The sequence below is a fragment of the Populus alba genome, chromosome 19 (assembly GCF_005239225.2).
Source record: "Populus alba chromosome 19, ASM523922v2, whole genome shotgun sequence".
Lineage (NCBI taxonomy): Eukaryota > Viridiplantae > Streptophyta > Magnoliopsida > Malpighiales > Salicaceae > Populus > Populus alba.
The window spans coordinates 2,049,182-2,067,288 of record NC_133302.1 but is presented as its reverse complement, the minus strand read 5'-3'; positions in this window follow the sequence as shown (position 1 = coordinate 2,067,288).

Sequence of the window (18,107 nt, the reverse complement as noted above, 5' to 3'; positions counted from 1 at the left end):
TTAATGCATGGCTAATTAAAGATAAATTAAAATGATTCCAGGAAATCACTTTCCAAACTTTCATGTGTTTGTTTGTTATTTTGGTCAATGAAAAACACTTTCCGGTCAACAAAAAATTTGGCTTGGTTTCCAGAAAAGTGTTTTCCTTTTATTTTGGACGGAAAACACGTTCTAGAAGTTGTGAAAAAAATTAGAAATGCCATATTATTTGCTGATTATATCAAATTTGGTCCTCAAACTTTTGATTGTTATATATATTTTGTTTTGATTTATTTTTATATTAACTTTGATCCTTATTTTTTGTAATTGTTATTTGATTTTTCCTTATCATTTTTTAATTAAAGTTTTTATCTATCAAATTTGGTCCTCATTTTTTGATTGGTACTATTTTATTTGAAATAATTTTATGAAAATGTTAATTATTATTATTTTAATTTCTTCATCTTTCAATTTTTTTTTTTTTTATTTTTTAGATTTGATCTCTATTATTTGATTATTATTTATTTTATTTGAGATAATTTATGAAATTATATTTTTTTTCAATTTTATTCTCATTCAACTTTTTAATTTTTAAGATTTGTTCCTCGTTATTTTAATAAATTTTGAGAAAAATAAAATATTAATAAGTTATTTTCCAACTCATTTTCCACGACATAACTTAATTATTATTATTTTAATTTCTTTATCTTTCAATTTTTTTTATTTTTTAGATTTGATCTTTATTATTTTGATTATTATTTATTTTATTTGAGATAATTTATGAAATTATATTTTTTTTCAATTTTATTCTCATTCAACTTTTTAATTTGTATGATTTATTCCTCGTTATTTTCATAAATTTGAGAAAAATAAAATATTAATAAGTTATTTTTCAGCTTTATTTCCATGACATAACCAAACACTGGAAAATGTTTTCCAACTTATTTTCTATTACACTATCAAACATTGGAAAATACTTTCTCGGAATTCACTTTCCAAAAAGAAAACTTACTTTCCAGCAAACAAACGGGGCCATAATGTCACAACCAAAAAGAGGGACTTGGTGGTAATTGTCTAATGAATGCAATTCTATATATATATAATTATATAAATATGAATCCACGGGTAAAGGTATTAACATATGTTGTTATTGTGTTCTGCATTGAATTGTTAGAATTTAGATTGGATTATATTTATTTTGAACTATGATAGCTTGAAATATTGTAAATACATAGAAAACTCTACTAAAATTTTGAGCCTAAAGTATACCAAGTCGACACAATTAACAAAATTACAAAAAAAGGCCTAAAGTTCACAAGTCACTTAATGTATACAAAGACACAATTTATTGTAGATTATAACAATAAAATAATTATTTCACCCTTCTAAAAACACCAACAGCCTTCATATAAAAAAGGACTTGGTAGTAATTTTGCAAACATACACACACAACTTCAGATAAAAAGGACTTGTAAAGCTGCTTCTTGAACGTCTTCAGGCATTTTACTACAAATTGCAACACCACGCCCTCTCACTTGAGACAAATGCCATTTGATCCTCGAAACGGAATTAGCAGACCAGATCGACAAATGTCCATATTCGCCATACCCAATTCCCAAGGTGGATAACTCTGCATAACCATTTCCAAACGCCTAAACTTAATTCGATATTTTATTATATTTATATAATCAGAGTATAAAACCAGTAAGCACCTAAACTTAATTCGATATTATATTATATTATATTATATTATATTAAGGGCAGACTCATATCATACCAGGAACTTTACAAAGGGACGAAGGACATCCTTAGCCTTAGGATGCTCCCACTCCACTACTGACTCCCACCATTCTTCTGGATATACCATGATGTCTCTAAGAGATGGGGGAGGAGATGGCTGGCCATTTAATTCAAGCAACGGAAGACAAATTCCCATCCTCTTTAGCTTCTCACATTTTGTTATAAAAATGAGTTCGAGAGAATTGCAAATCAATTTTGCACAACAAATGCTTCTTGTTGGTAATAATAGCACATTACACTCTGGAGATAATCACGGCAGCAATCAATGAGAAAATCACTCCAAGCATCAAGGATCAATCCATGGAAATCAAGACGTTATGAGGAGCTGATTTTCTGTATATATAGAATCTTAAATAGCTTTCCTTGTAGAGCTGATACTGTTGTTATTATTAGATTATATTCGATATTGTCATTATTATTAGGTTGTAATAATCTTCTATATAATGCAACATTCTGCACCATAAGCAATTGTTGTGGTTTCCATTATCATCTCTAAAACTATTCATGGTATCAGAGCCTCTATAGGATTAATCTCCACTTGATCTTATGGCCTCAGAAAATTCTTCCATACTCTCCTTCTGTAACAACCCCGATTTTCGCGATACATTGGAAATTTTCAGGTAAATTTTTTTTTATATATACGGGTTTCACCAAATTTCTACTAAAATTTCGGCAGAGTCTCCTCTATAATAGGAGGTCCCAAGTTATCGACAAAACCATATTACACTTCCAATTTTAATTCACATCCTGATCCAATCATCCTGGATCTCAACCCAACTCAACATCATCAACACAGCACATGTTATTCAATAACGTCATATAATGTAATTCAAGTTAAAGATTCGATTTTCCAACTCTAAACATGCATGGTTAAATAGGTACTTAAAGTTACAAACATTAAATTCATACATTCAAATTTACAAATTAATATTACATTTTCAAGTTTTAGGATATAAGACTTCTTATTTACAAATAATTACATGCGTCAAAAGCAAAAGGTAACTAAACCAGTATCATTCCGGACGCGACCTTGATAGACCTGAAAATACAAATTAACGTGTACACATAAATATAAAAAGGTAGTAAACAAACAATAACAATGATAGGTAATAATCTTCACTTTTGAGACATAAGATTAGGTATAAACCTCTTTTACAACATGCATTTTCAATCTATTACCAATATCCATCTAATATCCTTTCCCATTTGTTGAGAATAATTTCATCTTGGAAATCTCAACACAACTTAATGATTTATCGAACACCATCTCCTATAAATCAATCCTCTCTTTATACCAAGACATTTTTCTCTTGATATTCATTAGCTTATCTCATTCCTTTGGAATAACTAATTACTATTTTCCCTTTTATTTTCTAGAAAGTTAATCGCCGACACTAATAAATCTCATTAGTACATTAGTTCTTTTAATATTGGATAGACTAATCACTTACATTCACGTACCGATATTAACACAATCGATTAGTATCATTAACTATTTCTTTTCTGGAGTATCAAAATCTTATTCATATCTGATTTACCATCAAAGTTGTCGATGTCAAGAACCCTTGGACACTGTCAGCCTCCTTACCTGGAGTAGCTAATCACCACCAGAAATGGTTGTCGGATACCAATGTTAACCCATTGATATCATTTAACTATTCTCGACCCAGAATAGTTAATAAACCTATCTTTTTCACTGAACTAGAGTAACCATGCATGTTAGTAATCTTTACTAACATCATTAGTCACCCAATTGCTCGGGATCGACTAATCAATTTAAGAAATGCCGGCACCAATGAAACCTCATTGATACCATTAGCAATCCAAACCCGAATTGCTAATCAATGTTGTCTGAAATGCCGATACCAATGAAACCTCATTGATACCATTAACTATCCAAACTCGGATAGCTAATCAATGTCACTTGAAATTTCCATTCGTATCAATCCCCCTTTTTTTCTTTTCGTTCTTCTTCTTTTTGTTTTGTTCTGTTTTTTCTTTTTAACATCATATGCATTATAATAACTGTTGCTAAGGCATCATTCCCACACAAACTTAGTTATCAACACTACGACCATAATGACATAATTAATTCGATACATAACAACACACGCAAAGTCACTCCTATTCGTTCAAAACATTATCCTAACCAATAGAGGTATACTGTTGCACATAAGGTACCTTTACTCATCAAATATCATCGAAGAAATAGAAAACAATTAAATTCTAAAACGTTTACCGAATAAGTTACTCAACTAATAAAGGCGAAAAAGACAAGGTGCCGATACACGTGCTTTCCTTCACATATATATTTAAACACAACGCATCATCAGATACACATATATAAATCGAGCATCAATAACTTAATCATAATATACCATTATTTATACCCTAAAGTCGGTACTTCATTTTTTGTTATTATACATCTAACTCAGCAGTCAGTACAGAGTAGTGCCACTAACTCTATTCAAACCAGCTAGTCCACTATATTTTCCTTGACATAGAACATTCACAATTACACAAGCACAAGTACGTTTATAGGAAAATACCATTTATTTAACTCTAACAAGTATTGTAAAAACAAAAGTTTGAGGATGTTAAGACACCTACCTCCATGCTTTAATCGCGCAAAAGTCCCATGCTACTAACAGATTCTAAATTATCTCCTGATCATTAAAATACATATCGTAAATGTGGCTTCCACCATAATTGAAAAATTCCATTCTAAATTCATTTAAATTTTAGAATCGCATGACACATGCATTCGCAATATATTTATTTATTTATTTTCCTTTCTTTTCAATGACTTGTTTTTCCAGGCTGAATATCTTTAACATGACCTAACAATCTTAATTTTATTTTATTTATAGTTTTATTTTTGTCTACACAAGTCCATCATGTACAGACTTAGTAACATCACACCCTTGCATTTATTCATACCATTGAAACAATTCATTTTCCTTATCAAACACAACTCTTAGCCGAATGACCTTTATTTTTTATTTATTTATTATTCATGATGAGTTTTTCAATTCTTTTTCATAATCCACTTTACTTCATCTTAAGTAAATTACAGCAACATATTTCATGCATAATCCATGTACGCCTTAATTTAACCTTTTTCCTCCTCCCTTTATTATCCCATATTTGGACAACGTTAAAATTCCAATAAATGAATTTTCCTCAGCCATTTAACTCTATTATTTCAACATAACACAATTCATTTGGCATTCAACAAAACCCACAATCCATAAAATCCCCATAACATTAGGTCCAAATAAACTCAAGTCAAGATTTCCATTTTTTGGTTGGATTCCCCATATTATGTATGAGAATTTTGTATCTTTTTAAAATTTCTTCCAATGACACTCTACACTAATTTCTTTATACACAATATATCATCCATATCTAATTTTTCATAGAAATGAACAAAGTCTTATCTCCTTATTTCTTACTCTTCATTTGGCCCGAAGCATTGCCTTTATTCATGATGAGGGATGATTTCCCTTTTTAATTATTTCACAGATAAACGTTTTACCCAATTCATTATTCATATCTTATTCAACCTCATTCGAACTCAAATCCATTAGCAATTAAAACAATGAAGCTCACCATCTCATGTTATATTGTCGAGTAGGCCGTACTCTTTCATTTTAAAAGAGGATAAAGTTTTCTTCAAGATTATTCTTTTTCAAATTGAACCACTAGACGCCAATCCTTTTTTAATGCCTAATAAACATATCCATTCAATATCAACAAAACTCAATGTCCCTTCATCCAAATCTATTCTCAAAATCTCTACCACCAAAACACATTTTACCCACACAATTAAATCTATAAACAACACTAATAACAGAGAACACAATTTACCATTACGAAATGCTACATAAAGCTCTACACCCACAAACCAATTCTAATTTCATTCAAAACATTGTAATAAATCCAAGCTCCTAAATGTTACTAAGACTAGAAAGATTCAAATTTAGCACGAACAACTCATCCACCTTTGATTATTCCCTGAGCCCAACCCCGGTCCAGAACTATCATATCATTGTGTTGCTGTACAATAATATCTCCAAAATCAGAATATCAACGGTATTGGTTCTCCATACAGATCGGAATAAAAAAACCGAACTAACCTGAAAATGGACGAGCTACTTGTTCAACAACCAACCAAACCTTTCCAGACAAGTGAGTTTTCGATCTCTCACCGTGCCATGAGATGAATTGGCCACATCTAGGCGCAACCAACATACTTCCCAAAAAATATCCACGATCCAATCAACAAAGGTGCCCCAAGAGAGAGAATATCGGCCCCCGGCGACCAAAACTTTTGCCCTGCAAGGTATATTCATTTGTTTTCCAGGACCCTTCCGATGATGATTCGCTGCTCAATGATCTATGTTCTCTTCAAAATCTCCACCGCGTCAGTTAATAGAGGAGTGTCAAGAAGAACAATATATCCCAGAAAAATTTTCAACATGATCCCAACGGTGGATTCCCAGAGATATGGCCAGCCGAAAAGCAATTATGGGTTCATCCCAATCCTGCCACCTCTCTCCAACCGGAATTCTCTATTGTCTCTCCACCCCATTTTCGTTTTTCTTTGCTCTTTTTTTTTTTTTTTCTTATTTAATATGGTGGCCATTTTGCTGTTTTTTAAAGGCACAATTGTTTCCTAATTACATTTATGTTCCTCATTTAATGTATTTATATATTATTTCTTTTCTTCTTCTTTTTTTTTTTTTTTTTCATGGGAAAACCATCCGGATTGTTTCTGTTTTATAAATCGTTAGTCATTTAACAAACTCCTATTGGAGATAATCATACTTTCACCAATGTAGAAAACATATTAATAGACTTCATGCCAAAATTTCATCCCCTAATCTCGTGCGTGGATTGCTTGAGAGCTCTGCTTTCTATGTAAAATTGGTCAGTTTATGAACTTTTCATCAAACTACAGAAAAATTTTCTTGTTCAAATCTTCACATAAATAATAATATCAATTATCCTTCTAAAAAACCTTTAAGGTCATTTAGTTATTTTGGAAATATATTTCCCATTTTTCATTTCTCTCATTATTTTATTCACTCAAAACCACAGTTACCAGTTTTCTCATATTCTTTATGAATTCTAAAACAAAATTACCATTCATTTTTGGAGTCATTCCCCAATTCCATTATATATCACTTCAGTCTTACGTTTACATGGCAGGTGAATATACATGCCGCCCCAGATATTTAAATCATAAATTTCTAGGTTTCCACACCTTCAATACCAATGGTTTCTATATGATAAACAGTGACAGTTATCTATCAACAAACTTTCTTTATTTGCGCTATCAGGTAGTTTCCCCTGCTGATGTCAAAAAATCACTATGGCTATATTGATGGCCTCAACTCTTATACCTTCCGTACCAACTGATTCAAAGCCCTACAAATCTTTGGAAACAAAAATGATCAGCTAGTCATGAGTCTTCTTCTTTCTTCTCTCACAGAAGAAGCACTTTCTATACTCTTGATTTTACAACATCAAAAAGAGGACATTTGGAATGCTCTTGAGACTGACTTCCAGTCATAAATCTAAGCTCAATTTAAGCTATCATAAATACGTGAACTTCAAATAAAAAGATGAGCTCTCTATCTATGAAGCGTGGCTCCCGCCAGTAATCTCTGAGTACTCTAGAGTATTCAAGGCTCATTGTGAGTCAATTATATCAGAAAATGGGATGTCCAGTTGAAAGACAACTGACAACGTGGCACTGGTATTTGCGTGGTCATAGGCACACGAGTTCTCAAGTTTCCACCACTCAACTCTCTTTAACTCCCATGTCCAAAAGGTTCAAAGATATTGTTACTAAAGCAGAAAGCTTGATCTTTTTCCAAAATCATGGATTATACTGAGTAGGTGCCCCTCTACTTATATAGTTCATTCCTCTTAACATCCTCCAACCGAGTATGCCATAGGTCAAGTCATATAATTAATCAGAACAGGTATAAGTGGATAGTCGAACTCAAAAGGAGGAAATCTGTGGAAGACCCCAGCAGCAGTATACGAAGGCCTGCGCCTGCACCTTGATGTCCAAAAATATGTCTGTGAAGAGGGTCATTATACCACAAAACTGCCAAAATCAGAACACAAAATCTGATTGCAAATATTGCTGAAGCACTTGCAACCTGCACTATTAGCAATGGACCACAGAGAATTGGATATGGCACCATTCTCAGGATCATTCTGCACATATACTCAACCTGATGTGTCTCTCTTTGATAAAATGGAACCGTTACCACTAGGGTAAGGAATAGAATTATTGTTGGTAATGGATCTTCTTCCTACCCGTTACACAACATGGGGTGTCCGTCTCCTCCTACTCCAACTTCTTCAATTAAACAGAAGATGTCCCTTGTTGTGCCAAACTTTAAACAAAAAATTTGGCTCTTCTGTCAGTAAATTAACCAATGATTTTCCTTTGCTGTTCTTTTTTTACTGACAATAAATCATAAAATACCAGAATCTTCAAACTCAAAGGCTCTGGTGGGCAAGCGATGATTCGTGTAGATGGATTTACATGTACTGAAGCGTGGACACCATGTTTTCTCTGTTGTCATCAACAAACACAATTTATGCAATTCCTTTGACATTTGGCATGCCCGTTTAGGACCATGTATCCTCTAAAATAATTTCAATGCTCTAATAAGAAAGGTTTTTATCTCTTACCCTCCATACTGCCAAATCCATCCTTGTGTGTCAGTTGCCAAAAAAGCTAAAAGCCATAAAACTATCTTTTTCCCTTAAGTGATAGTCGTTCTCCAACAGTTTAGATTAATACATTGTGACTCTGGGACCACACCAAATACAATCAATCTCTGGCTATCGATATTACGTTATTTTTATCGATGACAAGTCATCGCTTCACTTGGTTCTATCCATTAAAGAACAACAAAACTGATTTTTATCACACATTCATCAAGTTTCAAACACTTGCCTTGAAAATCAATTCTCAGCAAAGATAAAAAACATTCCAAAGTTGATGGGGGAGGAGAACTTCACAAGTAATACATTTTTCAATCTCACTTAGACAAATGTGGTATTCACCATCAACGTTCTTGTCCCTATACACCCTCTCAAAATGGTAGAGCCGAGAGAAAGCATCGACATATCACTGAGACAGGCCTTACAATGCTCTTTCATGCACATGTTCCTCTTAATTTTTGGGTGGAAGCCTTCAGTACAACAGTTTTTACAATCAATCGCTTGCACCACACCTGTCTTGAATGGAGTTTCTCTCCATTTGAAATTCTGTATGTAAGTCCCCTACCTATGAATTATTTGTGGTATTCATTTTTGGGCTGCTTAGATGCTTTCCATACTTAAGAGATTAATTGTTATTACTAAACCCATAATTCTGAGACCCAAGAACGCCTTAACCATGTATTTTTTCTTGGTTACAATTCATCTTATAAAGGATTTCGATGATGCTTAGATCCCCAATCACATCGCGTCAGTCTTTATCACTTCGACATGCTCGGTTTGATGAAAACAGTCTTTTCCATCATCTTCATCTCATATGCAGCCTTCTCCCCTGTTCACTGTCAGATTATATCTCTTCGATGAATCCCAGTTTCCTCAACTTCTCTTTGTCTAACACTTATTCTTCTGCAGGTTCTCGGTCCTTACCATCAATTACTCCTTCTTATACCATGAAATCATGTGTTTGGAGCTGCTCCTCAGAGTTCCACCCAATTTTTTGCTACCACCTGCGTCTCCTACACAATAGTTGAGAGAGTTTTCAGGAATTACCTGTTGTGGACTACTACTTCAGAATTGAGCCTACTTCAGAAGTATATACCTATTGCACCGGCTAAAACTCAACATTCTTCTATTCAAATCTGAACTCTCATCCCATGAATAACTCATGTGGAAAAGTGCTGGTATCTCCAAATCAAAACATTATAATTATGTTTGTTCAAATTTCCTGCCTCTCTTTTATTATCATCACTATTAGTTATGAAGGAACCATAATCAAAAGTGCCTGCTAAACAACCCGAATGGCTAGCAAGATGCAATAGATGATGAAAATTCGTGCTCTCACTCATAACAAACATGGGAACTGGTCCTAGACCACCTGCTTACCAATAAATGTGGTTGATTCCAAATGGATTTTTCGGATTAAATATCATTCTGATGGCTCCATTGACAGGTTCAAAGTCTTTTAAACACGCCTAGTTGCTCAAGCTTTATACTCAACTCTATGGATTGATTTCACGGACACATTCAGGTCAGTTTGTTCCCGAGCCTCTACAGTTCGCATTGTCCTCTCTATTTGCAGTTAACTCGTGGCTGGAACATACGTCAACTTGACGTTAAGAATGGTGTTCCTTCATGGTCTTCTTCAGGAAGAGGTTTTTATGGAACAACCTACCCGGTTATATTGACACTTCTCATCCACACCATGTTTGTCGCCTAAAAAAAGCCATCTATTGGTTTGAAAAACAGGCACCGAGAGCCTGGTTCTGACATCGTTTGAGCAATATTCTTGCTCACAATTGGTTTCATTTGCAGCCAGAAGGCTGATTACAGGCTTTATTTGTTCATTTCATCAGAGATAATGCCAATCTCTCCCCGGTAAATTATTTATTTGCTGTTATACGTAGATTGATATTGTTCTAATGAAGAAGCAATGTATCTCTCAATTGATACTTTCATTTCACAAGCTCCAGCAAGAGTTTTTCTATGAAGGACCTTGGGAGATCTACATTTATTTTTTGGCGTTTAGAAGTTACTCAATCTCCACAGGGCATGTTCCTAAGTCAGGGTCAAGTATGCAAGAAGATATTCTTTATCAGGGCTGAACTTCAAGATTCGAAGCCAATATCAACACCGATGATTGTTTCTCATCACTTAACTTCTGATGGTCCTCTATTTCATTTACCAAACAATCTATCGATCTCTTGTTAGGTTCGCTGCAATATCTCACCATCACCAAAGACCGGATATTACACATGCAGTGAATTCAGTAAGCCAATTCATGCAATGCACCACGAGAATCACATTTCAGGCCGTCAAACGAATTCTCAAATATGTTAAAGGCACTCTTCATTTCGTCTCAGCATCAGTTCAATCCAGTCATCTCCATATCTATCAGCTTTTTCAAATGCTGATTGGGCTGGTTGTCCAGAAAAACCAGTCGCCTTAACATTTCAGGATATGCAATTTTATGGGGGACAAATTTGCATTTCATGGACCTCTAAAAAGCAGACCACGGTTTTCTAGATCTTCAGCAGAATCCGAATATCGAGCATTGGCACTCACTGCAGCTGAAGGTAAATGGTTGCTAAACATTCTTCATGATTTACGTATTTCAACTACCAGCATAGCCAAAACTTTACTTTGTGACAGTGACACCAGTGCTATCTTCATGACTAGAAATCCACAGTAGTCTCAACGAAGATCTAGACACATTGATATTGATGTTCACTTTGTTAGAGAATTAGTCTGCAATGGTATCCTGACAATTAAACATGTGCCATCCACTTTGCAAATAGCAGACATTTTCACCAAAAGTCCATCCAAATCTCTGTTTCTTCTGTTTCGATCCAAGCTTCGCGTGTTCCCAACTATGCTTAACTTGAGGGGGGATGTTGGTAATAATAGCACATTACACTTTGGAGATAATCACGGCAGCAATCAATGAGAAAATCACTCCAAGCATCAAGGATCAATCCATGGAAATCAAGACGTTATGAGGAGCTGATTTTCTGTATATATAGAATCTTATAAATAGCTTTCCTTGATAAGAGCTGATACTGTTGTTATTATTAGATTCATATTCGATACTGTCATTATTATTAGGTTTAATTAATCTTCTATATAATGCAACATTCTGCACCATAAGCAATTGTTGTGGTTTCCATTATCATCTCTAAAACTCTTCACTTCTGAGTTCTGGTAGTCCCCTTAATTCCACATATCTTAACTTTGGGAGGTTTAATCCAGTGTTGGTGTTGCTTTCTTCATCTAATCTTGTTTCACCTGTTATCACTATTCAACTTTAATCACTTCTAGGTTTATAACGTTTGGAAGCAAGACAAAAGGGAACAACTTCATACATTTACACCAATAAAACTCTTTAAGACTAGCAAACATACCATTATAACATGGAGATGGTAGTGCAGCAGAGCAAAACCAAGAAGATGGAAACAAGATCTCCATGCTTTTGCAATCACATACTTGAATTACTTCGAGAGAAATGCAAATCAGTTTTGCACTACAAATGCTTCTGAGTTCTGGTAATCCCCTCAATTCCAAGTATCTTAACTTTGGGAGGTTAAATCTAGTGTTGGTGCTGCTTCCTTCACCCATAACCCCTTCTTCATTTGATCTTGTTCCACTGATTATCTGCTCTATTTTCTCACATTGCATAACTTTAATCTCTTCTAGATTTACGAGGTTTGGCAGCAAGACAAGAGGGAACAACTTTTTCATACTCTTACAACCACAACAATAGAACTTCTTAAGACTAGAAAATATACCATTATAAGATGGAGATGGTGGTGGAGCAGAGCATAACCAAGAAGATGAAACCAAGGTCTCCATACTATTGCAACTACTAATCCTGATAACCTCTAGTTCATTTGCATACTTTAATGGAAAAACATCACCTAAACTTCTCGCATCGATACATTCACCCAAAACAATCATTTTACTTCCGGGACCACTGAACTTTAATTCCATAAGTTCGTCTTCCCTGAACTGTCCTATAGCAATTTTGTATGTGCTTAGTGATGGGGTCCCATCCCGAGATTTGAGATACTCCACGTAGTTAGAGTGATCTCCAAAATGGCATTCTGATTAGTACTTAAAAGTGCATATTTATCAAGGTTTTATATCCTCATTTTGCACTTAAAGTATCAGTAACTCCTTAACTAAAGCATGTTTTATAATAACAAGTATAATACTATAAAATGCCCTAATATATGGTAAATGTTCATCTTAAATGAAGGCCTATCACATAAATCAAAGGATTGATTGATGAGTTCAAGTATGGAAATTGAAAGGACAAAGAGAGGGCCAAACTTAGAAAAGAGATGTTGGTGCAGTCCAAACTGGAACACTGTTCGGTAATTGGGTCATATCTCAAGTTATAGATGTTTAAATGACCTCAAATTTTTACATAGATTCCGTAAGACATAGGCCTACAACTTTCATGTTTTCATCAAGTTCTAAGAAGACCGTTTTTAAGTCCAAACTATAGCAAACAAATGGAGAAAGTCCGAATTTGTCCTGCAGCCCGTACATTGTTCAGTGTTTGGCCCATATCTGGAGTTCTAGAAGTCAAAATGACCTCCATTTTTTTTCCTGAAAAGCTGAGTCAATTTCCTACAACTTTCATGTTTTCCAGAGGACCCAGTTCGGATGGTAGCATTTTTGTTTTATTCAGACAAGAAGATAAGGATTTTCACCAAGTCAAAAGTTGGTCACCCACTCAACAATTAGTCATCAAATCAATAATTCTGAATTTTAGCCTATAAAAGGAGGCATTTTCCATGCATTTGGGGGCTTGGTTGTTCAGATCAAGTTCATGCTCTTTATTTCTCTCTTTATATATATTTTTTTTAATTTTTAAGTTTTGCTTTCATTAATATCTTGTTTATGCTTTTCATTTCATTTCCTTTACGTAGTTAACTTGTATTTTCTTTATGTTCTTGTTTTGTTTATTTATGTTTCTCTTCTTCATTATGTTTAGCTAAGTTTATTATGTCAAGGTGAAAAGGTTACACTAATGGTGTAATAATAAGTATGGTGTAAACTCAACATGGACCTTAATGTTTAATATTAACATGTCTTATCTTTTTATCTTACTAACTCTTAATACCTTACTTGTTAAATGGTTAATCTAGATTTGTGTTGTATAACACTTGGTACAACAAATGCTTGGCACTCTCATAGCCCAACCGTATGGTATTACCTACACCTGGGCTATGAAAGGAACTTGATTTGTTGTTAACATCAGTTAATATCATGAATTCCTGATAATATTTAAAATTTTGGTGTTATGTAAATAAGATAATTAATATGATCATGTTAATAATTTATAATGAGCTATTAATGACAAATCATCCGATTGGAACCTCCTTCGTGTGTGGTTTCCAAATTGAGTAATAAGAGTTTATACTATACTTATTTGAAATACCATTGGTGGATCCTCTAAACCTTGACATTTGTTTTATCATTATGTAATCTTTACATTAATCTTTTCATCTCAAAGTTCTCATTAATTTCTTCATCTTCTTCTTTTATTCCTACTACTACTACTACTACTACTACTACTACTACTACTATTACTATTACTATTATTAGTATTATTATTAGTATTATTATTATTATTATTATTTACATTCTGTTTATATTATACAATATATCTCTTTGATCTTTTCATAAACTCAATATATAAGCTGAAAACCTGTGACCCGATCTTTTAGATCATTCTCAAGTATAACAATGTCACGTACTGAGTTATTAACTACTACTACTACTACTACTACTACTACTACTACTACTACTACTACTATTACTATTACTATTATTGTTATTATTGTTGTTGTTGTTGTTGTTGTTGTCTTGTTATTTATAATTTATACAATTAACCTCTCTGTGGTTCGATCCCGGTCTTGCCGGGTTATTTATTACTTCGACACTCCTGCACTTGGGAGAAGACATCAATCTTTTGGTCGTGTCACATTCCAAACTTTCCAACTTCCTCAAACATCCTACTTCCTTTCCTTCAACTGTTACTGGAGCATATATAGGTTTAAACATTCTACCATATTTAAGAATATGTTTGTCTAGTATCAAGACTTTCAGGTGAGAGAGTTTAGGTAATATCCCACCGGGAAACCTCTTTTCACCACATCCAGTCATTCTTAGATACCTCAGGTTGGATAGACATTTCATGCCATGAGGAATCTTTTTAAGTGGAGAATGAGAGAGATCTAACCTTTTTAGTGCCCTGAGCTTTTTCAATGATGGTACACAGCTTAACCTCGGACAATCTTTGAGCAACAATGCAGTGAGACCCACCAAATCAGACTCTCTCATTCTTACGTTTGATGAATAAAGTGTGATCAGAGTTACCTCGATGATAACCAATTCGTTTCATAGCTTGTGTGAACCTTCCAAACCATGCTCTTAGCGATTGTTTTCAAGTCATACAATGCGTTTCGTAATCTACACACTTTTTCGCTATATTGTGGACAATTAAGCCCAGGTGGAAGCTGCATATAAACTTCTTCTTCCAAATCCTCATGGAGAAATGCGTTCTTCACATCAAATTGCTTCAAGGGCCAATCGAAATTTGCTGCTAAAGATAATAAGACTCTGATGGTATTCATCTTTGCAACTGGGGCAAAAGTTTCTTGATAGTTGATGCCGAATGATTGCGTGTATCCCTTTGCTACTAGCTTATACCGATCAATTGTCCCATCTGCTCTGTGTTTGAGGTTGAATATCCATTTGCACCCTACTAGTTTTTTTCCTGAAAGGAGTGATACAATGCTTCATGTACCGTTTCTTTGTAGTGCATCCATTTCAGCCTCTATTGTTGCTGCCCATTTCGGGTTCTTTAAGGCTTCCTCAACATTTGTAGGTATTTTTATATTCTCCATCTCATTCATAAAGGCTTGATGTTGTAGTGGCAGTCTATGTGTAGAGACATATTGTGTGATGGCATATCTTGCTTTGCCATTTGGAGAGTACCTGTCGGGTGGTTTCCCACAGTTCTGTCTAGGAGGCAGATAATAATTTGGAGCAGATAATGGCATGGAAGAGGAAGGGATTGTAATGTTACTTACCTCATGAATATTCGGCCGATCTTGGACATGGATTTGTGGAGAGGAAGGGGCTACTTCAATCTGCTTGTCTTGCTGTTCTGACGTGTTTTTATCCTTTGCACTCCTAATTGTCTGTGAACTGGACTCTCATGACTCCATTCCTTCCCTTGAACTAGATCCTTCCCCTGGATCAGACTCCTGTGAACTTGATTCTCCTTGTAGGCTAGTCTGTTCAGATAGTTGGGGAAGATCAATCCAGTTATAGGCATCTTGTTGCAGCTGCTCCCCCTGAGGACTAGAGGTGGATTGATTTAGACTGAAAAAGTACTCTGTTTCGGAGAAAGTGACATCCATGCTGACATACATGTGGTGAGTTAAAGGATGGTAACAACGGTAGCCTTTTTGGTGAGGATTGAAGCCAAAAAACACGCAGCGCACTACACATGGATCCAATTTTATGCACTGAGATTTTTGTAGGTGGACATAGGCCACACGCCCAAAAACCCGAGGTTCTAGATATAGAAAGGATGGAATCTGAACATGTTGAGTTAGAGTTTGTAGAGGAGTTCTGAAGGAGAGGACTTGTGATGGCATTTGGTTCATAAGGTACACTGCATAGGTCACGGCTTCCACCCAATATTGTTGAGGTATATGGGCACCGATAAGCAGAGCTTTAGTTGTTTCAAGGATATGCCTATTTTTGTGTCCTGCCACACCATTTTGTTGTGGAGTACCTGGACATGTAGTTTCGTGGAGAATACCATTGTCTTGAAAGAATTTCAAGAGCTCAGAGTTAAGGTATTCTTCGCCATTGTCTGATCGAATAACTTTCACGGGGAGGGAGAACTGATTGCGAACCATGTGATAAAAAATTGGGAGTATATTGCGCACATCACTCTTGTGCCGCATGGTATATAACCAAGTCATTTTGGTGCAGTCATCGACAAATATAATAAACCACCGAATTCCAGATTAAGTAGTAATTGGGGCAAGTCCCCAAACATCAGAGTGAATTAATTCAAATGGCTTTGTGCTTTTATTCAGGCTTAACGGATACGAAGTACGGTGGCTTTTGGCCAAGATGCAAAAATTACATTTAAGGGAAGAACTAGGATCCAAAATGTCATTAAATAGGGATGGAAATAATTTTTTTAAGTAGCCGAAGGATGCGTGACCCAGTCGATTATGCCACAACCAAATATTCTTGTAGTCATGAACATTGCGACTTTGAACTTGATGGACGTGACCTGACGCAATATCATCCACATAGTAAAGCCCCTTCCGCTTAGTACCACGTCCAATGATCGCTTGAGTCCGAATATCCTGAAGCAAGCAAAAAGTGGGGAACATTAAGACAATGCAATCCAATTCTTCCGTAATTTGACTAACTGACAATAAGTGATTTGAAAGTGCAGGAACAAGTAGACAATTATGTAATGAAAGGTTAGGAGTGAGAGCAATTGATCCTGCTCCAATAACTGGGGTAGACTCCCCATTAGCTGTCAGGACTTTTTCCTTAGTTGGGGAAGTCATGTACTGAAATAATGATTTATTGTAAGTCATATGGTCTGCGGCACCCGAGTCAATGATCCAACCTGTGTCTTGAATTGTGGGTGTAGAAAACATCAGTCCAGTGTTTTCTGAGGTTGGAAGCGAGTCAGCTGTATTGGCTAGAGAGAGTATTTCACCCGGTTTAATATGGTCTCTTTGACCTATTGCCATAGCAGTAACACTAGAAAGGATCTCCACCGTATTAGCTAATTTTGCTTGGCCTGGATGTTTATTGTTGCGTGCTTTACTCTGCTTCTGTTTTTCTAAGAACCATTCGGGATAACCATGAATTTCAAAACAGGTGTCTCTGGTATGGCGACTTCCATTACAATGACTGCAGTGCAATTTATCCTTTTCTGCTTCCTCAACAGCTCTGAGGGTGCGAAAGTTAGAGGAGGCAGTGGATTTGGAAATCATTGCCATGAAAGTACCTTCACCTGTGTTCTTTGTGCCAAGCATGGTGACTTGGCGTTGAGCCTCTCATCAAACAATATTGAAGCACTCTTCAATACTTGGAACAGATTTCATGCGAAGAAGATCACTGCATACTGGGTCGAATACCTCATCTAGTCCCACGAGAAAATCATAAATCCGATCTTTTTGGATTTCTTCTTGTCTGGTTCTAAGGTATGTAGTACATACCATCTTAATTGGTTGTCGTTTATCAATTTCTTGCCAGACGCTGTTAAGTTCTGTGTAGTATAAATTAATTGGACGTCCATTCTTTTTGTTCTTGTTGCCTTGCAGCGTACCTCATAAAATTGAGACTCATCAGCCCCATCATAGAAGGTTTGAGTTACACTGTCCCAAATTCCCTTGGCTGATGAAAGTGTGTATAAATAAGCTGATGAGATGAGGCTCCATGGTTTTCAGCAGCCATCCTCGCACCACTGCATCTTAAATGCACCATCTTGAGTAACCAAGATTTCCTTCTTCCATTCTAGCGTT